The sequence below is a fragment of the Bemisia tabaci genome, chromosome 2, assembly GCF_918797505.1.
Source record: "Bemisia tabaci chromosome 2, PGI_BMITA_v3".
Taxonomy (NCBI): Eukaryota; Metazoa; Arthropoda; class Insecta; order Hemiptera; family Aleyrodidae; genus Bemisia; species Bemisia tabaci.
The window spans coordinates 28,814,291-28,822,937 of record NC_092794.1 but is presented as its reverse complement, the minus strand read 5'-3'; the positions used below and the strand labels follow the sequence as shown (position 1 = coordinate 28,822,937).

Sequence of the window (8,647 nt, the reverse complement as noted above, 5' to 3'; positions counted from 1 at the left end):
TGCGTCGTTGACCTCGCAGTGTTGGATCGTGAATTCTCTTGTTGTGCTGCTTGCCTATTTTGAAATCTCTGTAAATGAAAACTAAAGGGGTTGATATGTCTGAGTTAATGACGCGCCTTATCAACACATTGTGTTGGAGTTCACTGCTTGTTTTTCTTCATGCGGCATTATTGAGTATATTTTCTTTTTTATTTTCCTCTTCCTTCAAAAATGCATTTTATTTTTATTAGGTACCGTTTCACAACATTTTTCTTTCAACTTAAAAATACACTTATTTCTTTATTTGATGCTTCTAATATTCACTTTTCCAATCATATTTGAATTCAATTTATTAGCCTTCCTACTTCATGGAGCCTCACAAAAGTAAGCTTCGAAATCACCTTGCGACGACAGTAAAGCCCAGGTTCAAACATAAGATCGTGTTGGCATTCACCTGCCACAGCCTGCATTCACCCATGTACAACTTTACGTTGCACTCTCGAGGGCTATGTCTCATGAAAAAGTAAAAGTTGAAATTGTCCCTAAAGGTAGGCGTACAAAAAACATCGTATTCAAGGAAATTCTTTAATTACTTGTAGTAGCATTTGGCTCACGAAGCGAGGTCCAAGGGGCGAAGCCCGCGGCTGGCGGCGCAAGCGAGCGTAGCGAGCTGAAGCAGCTTCCCAGTTAGCATTTTATATTCGGCGAATACCTATCCCTGAAAAATCCCGCGCATTATTTAAAAATATTATGACAATATCCTCACAAAAACCAAACAAAATAAATATTGTGAGGATATTTTGAAAATGTTATGAAAACGTGCAAGTTTATTATCTTCTCAGAACATTCTCAGAATATCCCGTCTGCCGTTGCACGGGTTACATAATCGCCCATTTGAAGGCGTTACAAAAACTGCTCGCTCTCTAGCGGCGCTCGTCAACATGTCAACACAACAAAAAAACACTTTCCAGCCACAGTGGAAACGAGAGGTAGATTTCGACTAAACGTTTCTGTGAAAACAATTGCGCCTAATGAGCCTGACAGGTTGGAAAATCGTCCCCCTTGAACTTGAGATTTTTCGGATAAGGGGTGGTTTTAGAGGGTAGGTGAATATAGGTTGTTTTGAAGGCCACGACGAGACGAGTTTTTGGACGTATCGCCGACTAACAAGGGGAGGCTACCGATTGTCCCCCTCAGATCGGGTTCAAATTTGGCAGAGAGGTAGAATAGGTTAATATAAGAACCCGTATTTTTTTTTAGGTGCCAATGCCCAGCCGTTTTTGAGTTATAAATTTTTGAAGTTGCCGTTTTTTCGTGTCAGCGACGCGCTCAAGTTGAGCCTACTGTGCGCGCACCTTTTAATGCGATCCGAATGTCACAGAGTTTATCTGAGACAGTTGTCCGAGCGGTAGCGCGCTCGTCTATGGTGCTGCAGGCTCGGAGTTCGATTCTTGTTCCGCGACTTTGATTTTTATAATTGATTATTTTGTTTTTTAATCGCTTCATCACAAGAAATTGTAAGTCACCTTGTAGACGTTGTGATGCTAATTATGTTTTTTTCCTTTTTTAACAAACACTCATTAAAAAAAAAATAAAATATACATAAAAAATAATTAGAATCATAACGTCTACAAGGTGACTTACTATCTCCGTGATGAAGCGATTAAAAAACAAAATAATCAATTATAAAAATCAAAGTCGCGGAACAAGAATCGAACTGCAGCACCATAGACGAGCGCGCTACCGCTCGGACAACTGTCTCAGATAAACTCTGTGACATTCGGATCGCATTAAAAGGTGCGCGCACAGTAGGCTCAACTTGAGCGCGTCGCTGACACGAAAAAACGGCAACTTCAAAAATTCATAACTCAAAAACGGCTGGGCATTGGCACCTAAAAAAATTGCGGGTTCTTATATTAATCTGTTCTACCTCTCTGCCAAATTTGAACCCGATCTGAGGGGGACAATCGGTAGCCTCCCCTTGTAAGATCGGACGAGTTTGAAAAATCATCCCCCTTTGGACTTGAGATTTTCCGGATAAGGGGTGGAGCGATTTTCACGAAAAAGGAAACTTGATCTAGACCTCATAGTAGTGAAGAACCATGCTTAGTTTCGTTTTGATCGTACGGATAGTTCCGGAAAAAACGGTCGCAAAGGTTCGTTAGATCCCAGTTTTATACCTACATTTTTCAACTCAGGGCTTCTGGATCGATGCTCTTTGAGCGAAAATTCCCTAAAATTATGAGGTCGTACCGTCTGCAATAGGTAGATATTTCTTCGAAATCTACCTAAAAACAATCGTAGCGCCGGCTACTGGAAATCATATACAGGGTGATCCAAAAGTCCCTTCCACCCCCTCTAACTTTTTACCTAATTGAGGTAAAGATTTGAAACTTGGGGGTTATTCCTAGGTCAAAGGGAGCTACTTTGTGGCCCCCCTAAAATGTTCAGGGGGCCCCCCTTAGGGGGGCAACGGCCCCCATTTTTTAATTTTCAAATGGGAAGACCCCCTTTGTGATAGCTCGTTCGAAAGAGCATAAATAAAGAAAACTTTTCGCGCAAATCCGAAGTCAATATCTCAAACCGTTTCAAAATGGCGGCCGATTAAAGTTCAAAATGGCCGAAAATTCACACCGGTTATTTGTTGATGGATTTGCGCGAATATCGGTTTGTAGGGGTATTTTGACACGAGAAAAACGAATTTGACGTTAGATTTTCAAAATAACCAAAATTTCCAAAATGGCCGATGGTTAAAGTTTAAAATGGCCGAAAATTGTCACCTCGGTTTTTTCCTGATGCATTTGCCTAAGACTTGGAATTTGAGAGTAGTTTGGCATAAGATAAACAAATTTGAACTTAAATTTCTAAAAAAATCAATTTTTTGTCATTTTGAATTTTAACTGGCGGCCATTTTGGAAATTTTGGTTTTTTTGAAAATCTAACGTCAAATTCGTTTTTCTCGTGTCAAATACCCCTACATACCGATTTTCGCGCAAATCCATCGACAAATAACCGGTGTGAATTTTCGGCCATTTTGAACTTTAACCGGCCGCCATTTTGAGACGGTTTGAGATATTGACTTCGGATTTGCGCGAAAAGTTTTCTTTATTTATGCTCTTTCGAACGAGCTATCACAAAGGGGGTCTTCCCATTTGAAAATTAAAAGTTGGGGGCCGTTGCCCCCCTAAGGGGGGCCCCCTGAAAATTTTAGGGGGGCCAAAAAGTAGCTCCCTTTGACCTAGGAATATCCCCCAAGTTTCAAATCTTTACCTCAATTAGGTAAAAAGTTAGAGGGGGTGGAAGGGACTTTTGGATCACCCTGTAGTGTTCTCGTTTGTAGGTTTTTTATTTCACATTATTCACATTTGTACTTCTGAAAAATTTCTTTATTCACCCACGACTAAACACTAGGTAAGTAAACATCATTCATGTTCATTTTGACTGTTGTAGAATAACTTTTGTGTTCGACTGAAACCCATTCCATGCGGACACGGATACAAAGCTATACTTATATGTATACAGGGTGCGGCAAAAGTCCCGGGACGGCTGTTTATTTGTTAAACGGCCACACGTAGAAAAACGAATTTTGGGGGATGTTCTTGGGTCAAAGTGAGCTACTTTTTGGCACTCCCCAAAATTTTTTTGGGGGCCCTCCTAGGGGAGGGCGGGGGGCAACTTTTTTTTTTCAAATCGCAACCCCCCCCCCCTTTGTGATACCTCATTCGAAAGATAATAAAAAAAGTAAATTTTTGGCGCAAACCGCAGGTCAAAATGTTCATTTTTGACAAAATGGCGGCCGGTCAAAGTTCAAAATGGCGGAAATTTGGCATCTCCGTTGTTTATTGACGGATTGGTGTGAAACTCGGAATCCTAGGGTTTTTCGAGATGAGAAAATCGATTCTGGCATTGGTTTTCCAGAAAAGTCAGTCCTTTTCAAAATGGCGGCGGTCAAAATGGCGGCCTCGAGCGGGAAGTGGATATTTAGGTTGCATATCGTTGGATTTGCATGAAACTTGGTATCTGGGGGTGTTTCGGCACGAAAAGTACGAATCTCTCATTGGATATCTGAAATTGTGACAAATTCCAAAATGGCGGCGGAAAAATTGCGGGAAATCAGTTTTACGGCTCTTTACCGATGGATTTGCATGAAATTCGATATCCTGGCGGTTTTTGGCTCGTTATAAAGGAATCTTTCATTAGATTCTTGAAGTATCAAATAGTTTCATGCAAATCCATCGGTAAAGAGCCGTAAAACTGATTTCCCGCAATTTTTCCGCCGCCATTTTGGAATTTGTCAAAATTTCAGATATCCAATGAAAGATTCGTTCTTCTCGTGCCGAAATACCCCCAGGTACCAAGTTTCATGCAAATCCAACGATATGCAACCTGAATATCCACTTCCCGCTCGAGGCCGCCATTTTGACCGCCGCCATTTTGAAAAGGACTGACTTTTCTGGAAAACCAATGCCAGAATCGTTTTTCTCATCTCGAAAAACCCTAGGATTCCGAGTTTCACACCAATCCGTCAATAAACAACGGAGATGCCAAATTTCCGCCATTTTGAACTTTGACCGGCCGCCATTTTGTCAAAAATGAACATTTTGACCTGCGGTTTGCGCCAAAAATTTTCTTTTTTTATTATCTTTCGAATGAGGTATCACAAAGGAGGGGTTGCCATTTGAAAAAAAAAGTTGCCCCCCGCCCTCCCCTAGGGGGGCCCCCAAAAAAATTTTGGGGAGTGCCAAAAAGTAGCTCACTTTGACCCAAGAACATCCCCCAAAATTCGTTTTTCTACGTGTAGCCGTTTAAAAAATAGGCAGCCGTTCCGGGACTTTTGCCGCACCCTGTATTTCAAACTCTTGAAATCCTCGAAATATGACTTGCATTCCGTCTCATTCTATCAATGTATGAACTCTGGAAAGAATTCTGTCCGTAAGATAGGCAGGAACTTCAATTTCCATCTCTCTACTACGACCATAGCACGATTTGATCCGTCATGAAACCTAACCTTGCTAGTTCATCATTTTCCTCCGCCAATCTGTTTCTAGTACTTAATATTCTGATTTCTAGACACATTTTAGTGATTGTGTCACATTTAGTGATCGTGTCACATTTAGTGACAGTGTGCCTACTGCCTAAATTTTACACTTAGTACTAATATAGTCTGCATGTAGGAGTAAATACGGATGTCAGATTTGGGATCTTGCACAGCTAGTTTTGCAGAAAAATTGTATTCATACTTGGTGAAGCCAGGCGACTACACAATTTTGAAGGTAGGAAAGGCATATTTTTTCCTGTATTTGGTGTGGAGCGCTGAATCTAGTTCTCCGCAGCTTGACCATGTGTCTAATAATCATACCTATCGACGGTCAAGTGTTTTTTGCCTTTCTACCAACAAATTGAGTTTTTTTCAACTTAGATCAATGACTGAGGCTAAATCCGATCATGAAAATCTATCTGAAACAATAAAATAGCCCACTGCGTAACTCATTTAAATGTTTCATTTTATTTTCATTTTCAGAGTGGACAAACCTGTTATTTCTATTTCATACCTTACTTACTTCATTCCTGTTGGTTCAATCACAATGGCAACAACATCAATCGTAAATGTGATGAGCTCCCAATAGTCAAGGTATCTTCGTCTGCGATTATGATGAATTGGAACCTATAAATCCAACAAGAAATAACTTCTCGTAAATGTTTGTCTGCTGTTTTGTACCAAATTTAATTATTTTGAAGAGTGTAAAGATTTTCAAATACTGTTTAACTATCTACAAGTATTCATTTATTTTGTTTCTATGATTACTACTACATTTTAAATACTAAGTATGAATAAAGCTTCTTTTGTTCTTGAAATGTTGCTTTCAACGTATGTTTTTCCAATCGTACTTTCTGTTTAGTTCCATGGAGAATGGAGATAGGTTCCAATGCATATCATGTGCAAAAAAGGATTCATACACATAAGTATTCTCTTTTAACAGCTAAAACCATGCCCTTTTCATGGCAAGCTGCTTGACAGCTGTTCAGTTTTGTATTACGTATGTAAGTAATGTCCTTTTGAATCTCTCAGAAAAAATTTTATACCCAACTTTTAACGTATAAAATGAGTCAGCTACAGTCATTCAAGTAGGTGTCAAATTGCAATGCCATGAAACAAGAAAGAATTGCAACATTTTGAGAAAAAATATTGTTCATTGAGACTTGCAACGTCTCGATGCAATCTTGTTTTCATGGCTTTGAATGTTGTTTTCAACGACTAATTTTCATCGTAAAATTTAGGATATTGAAGGGATACACCTGTTTCTTATCCATCCCAGTGATTTTCGATGATACGCATGTTTTTTCTGCTTTCCTCCAGGACAACAGAAAAACATATTGCTTCGCCTTTCAGCAGTGGATGAAATGAGCCCTGAATTAACTCCGTCGAGAACGTTGAAAGAAAATTTACAACGGACCATCCAACGTTTCCAGCTAGTAAAAATATATTATCTTCTTTTCCTGACAACAGTACCTAAAACATAAAAAATTCAACAAAAATTCGCTGATTTTTCAACTATACCTACATGAGTGAATGAAAAACTAAAATCAAGTGATCCTGTTTAAATTTGAACGAAGCAATTTTTTTCAGTTTTGTCATAATGTTTTAAGTAGCTATCCTTGTGAAAAGTAGAAGAGATATTTGCACAAGCTGGAAAGGTTGGATGGGCCATGGCAAATTTTCTTTCAACGCCCTCAAGGGAGTTAATTCTGGGCTCATTTCATCCACTGCTGGAAAGGGAGGGAGGCCTATAATAATACTTTCATGACAATGTCCACACGATATCCAGTGAATATTTTGCGGATTTCACGAATATCCTGAGGTCATCCTGACAATATGCTGTGGACTTTTCAAGGATTTTTTTCAAATATCCCTAGAATGTCCACACAATATTTTGGGGATTTTCAAATATTCCCAGAATATTCTGGGGATTTCGTTTTATCTCACGAAAATGTTCTGAGAATGTTTTGAGAATATTCCGGAATATTCTCGCAACATTGGCAGAATATCTTGAATTTGCATCGAAATATCATCAGAACGTTCTCAGAATATTAGGCTGCTAACTGGGTTGTAGCGTTAAAGCCACTTATTCGCGTTTTTGTGTGTTCCAATTGTAGAATGGCGTTTATGGTGATATAGCGATTCGACCAAGTGGTAGTCCATGATGTCTACACTCAAAATTAAAGGTGAACTGGCTAAGTTGGGTTTACCTCTCCTTGTTTCGCAAAGAAATATTTTTTGTGTGTTTTCTGAGGGAGCGTGCCATTAATATCATTAATATAAACTTCGAAGGATTCAGACTTTCAGCGATTCTATCTTTTTCTATTTCACTCGAGAGGTTGCCAGATTGTGCGATGAATGTGAATATTTTACATTGATTTGAATTGGGAAAAGTGCTAAAAAAGCAACTTATCTGGCAACAATACAGTCCGGGAGGGACGAGAGGCTGCCATCCTGGGAAAACCCACGATTTTGCCGAAAATGTCATTAAAACAATTGATTCCGTTTGAAGCATCAATTGTATACTAAGGGAAAGCTATTTTAAAATAATAATTGTAAATGGACACAGATGCTACAGAAAGGGAAAGGAAATGAAATGAGGATATAATTATAGTAATATGCAATCAGAGAGAATAAAACAAAAACATCAGAGAAATTTTTATGCGATGAAAGTATAAAAAAAAAAAAAAAAAAAAAAAAAAAAAAAAAAAAAAAAAAACCACGAGTGGGCTCATTGCGATTCGGAACTCGAACTATACTATAGTTGAGCAAATTTTAGACCCCTACGCCACCGATAATCTTCTCAAGAGGTAAAGATGAACTTTTGCCACTTCAGCAAGTCAAATCGCGGAAGGAGATCCATGGATTGTCTTTTTCCGCCATCCGATGGGATGACGTCCCAGTCAAATGCGTTTTTGAAGAAATGATCGATCCCCATCATCGCTTCATCTCCACACATCTATTCATGTGCAAATGATGGCACGCTCTGGCAACAAGGTTCTGTGACGAAATCATTTTTGCCTCTAGAGTCTCCAAAATGTATACATCTTAGTGATCAAATGTCCAATCACTGAGTAAATGGCTCGCGGAGCGAGCCGAATGTCACTCGCGCAGCGAGTGATCGGGGGTCCAGGGGGCGCAGCCCTTTGGCTGCCCTTGACGGATGCGCAAAGCGCGTCCAGAACGGCTAGTAATAATATAACTATTGACCTAGTGAGAGCTGGTGTTGCTTACACGTGTATTTTTCGCAAGAATTTAGCGGCTCTGGTGCTACCACTTAGAGCTGCTATTCCGGTCGGTCTCTGCAGTGGATGTTACCAATGCTACATCTACCATTGGTTAGAGCGAGCGTTGGTAGATGGGAATCGTCGCCATTTTCGGCTGTGGACCTTGCCATGATTTTGTTTTAATTCATTGTTTTTTCTTGTAAGCGAATGATATGTTGTGTAGTGTATTTTTGGAATCATGGTGATACTGTTGATAATTTTAGACTGGTCTGTGCTTTAATCTAGTATTGAAAAAAATGTACTTAACGTTTAAAATCTGAATTTTCAAAACGACAAGTTTTCGCGCTTTTTTGGAAGAATGCCGTGGTTGGAGCGTCCCTAGCGGCGCGGCGTTGTTATGTAT

General features: G+C 39.5%; 1 long non-coding RNA gene across 1 annotated transcript; it reads left to right on the top strand.

Annotated features, from left to right (window-relative positions):
• Positions 1-2,498: 2,498 nt before the first annotated feature.
• Positions 2,499-5,835, top strand: LOC140223946 (uncharacterized). Its single transcript, XR_011899206.1, has 2 exons — positions 2,499-3,390; positions 5,501-5,835. It is a non-coding gene; the product is annotated as an uncharacterized lncRNA (long non-coding RNA).
• The last annotated feature ends 2,812 nt before the right edge of the window (positions 5,836-8,647 follow it).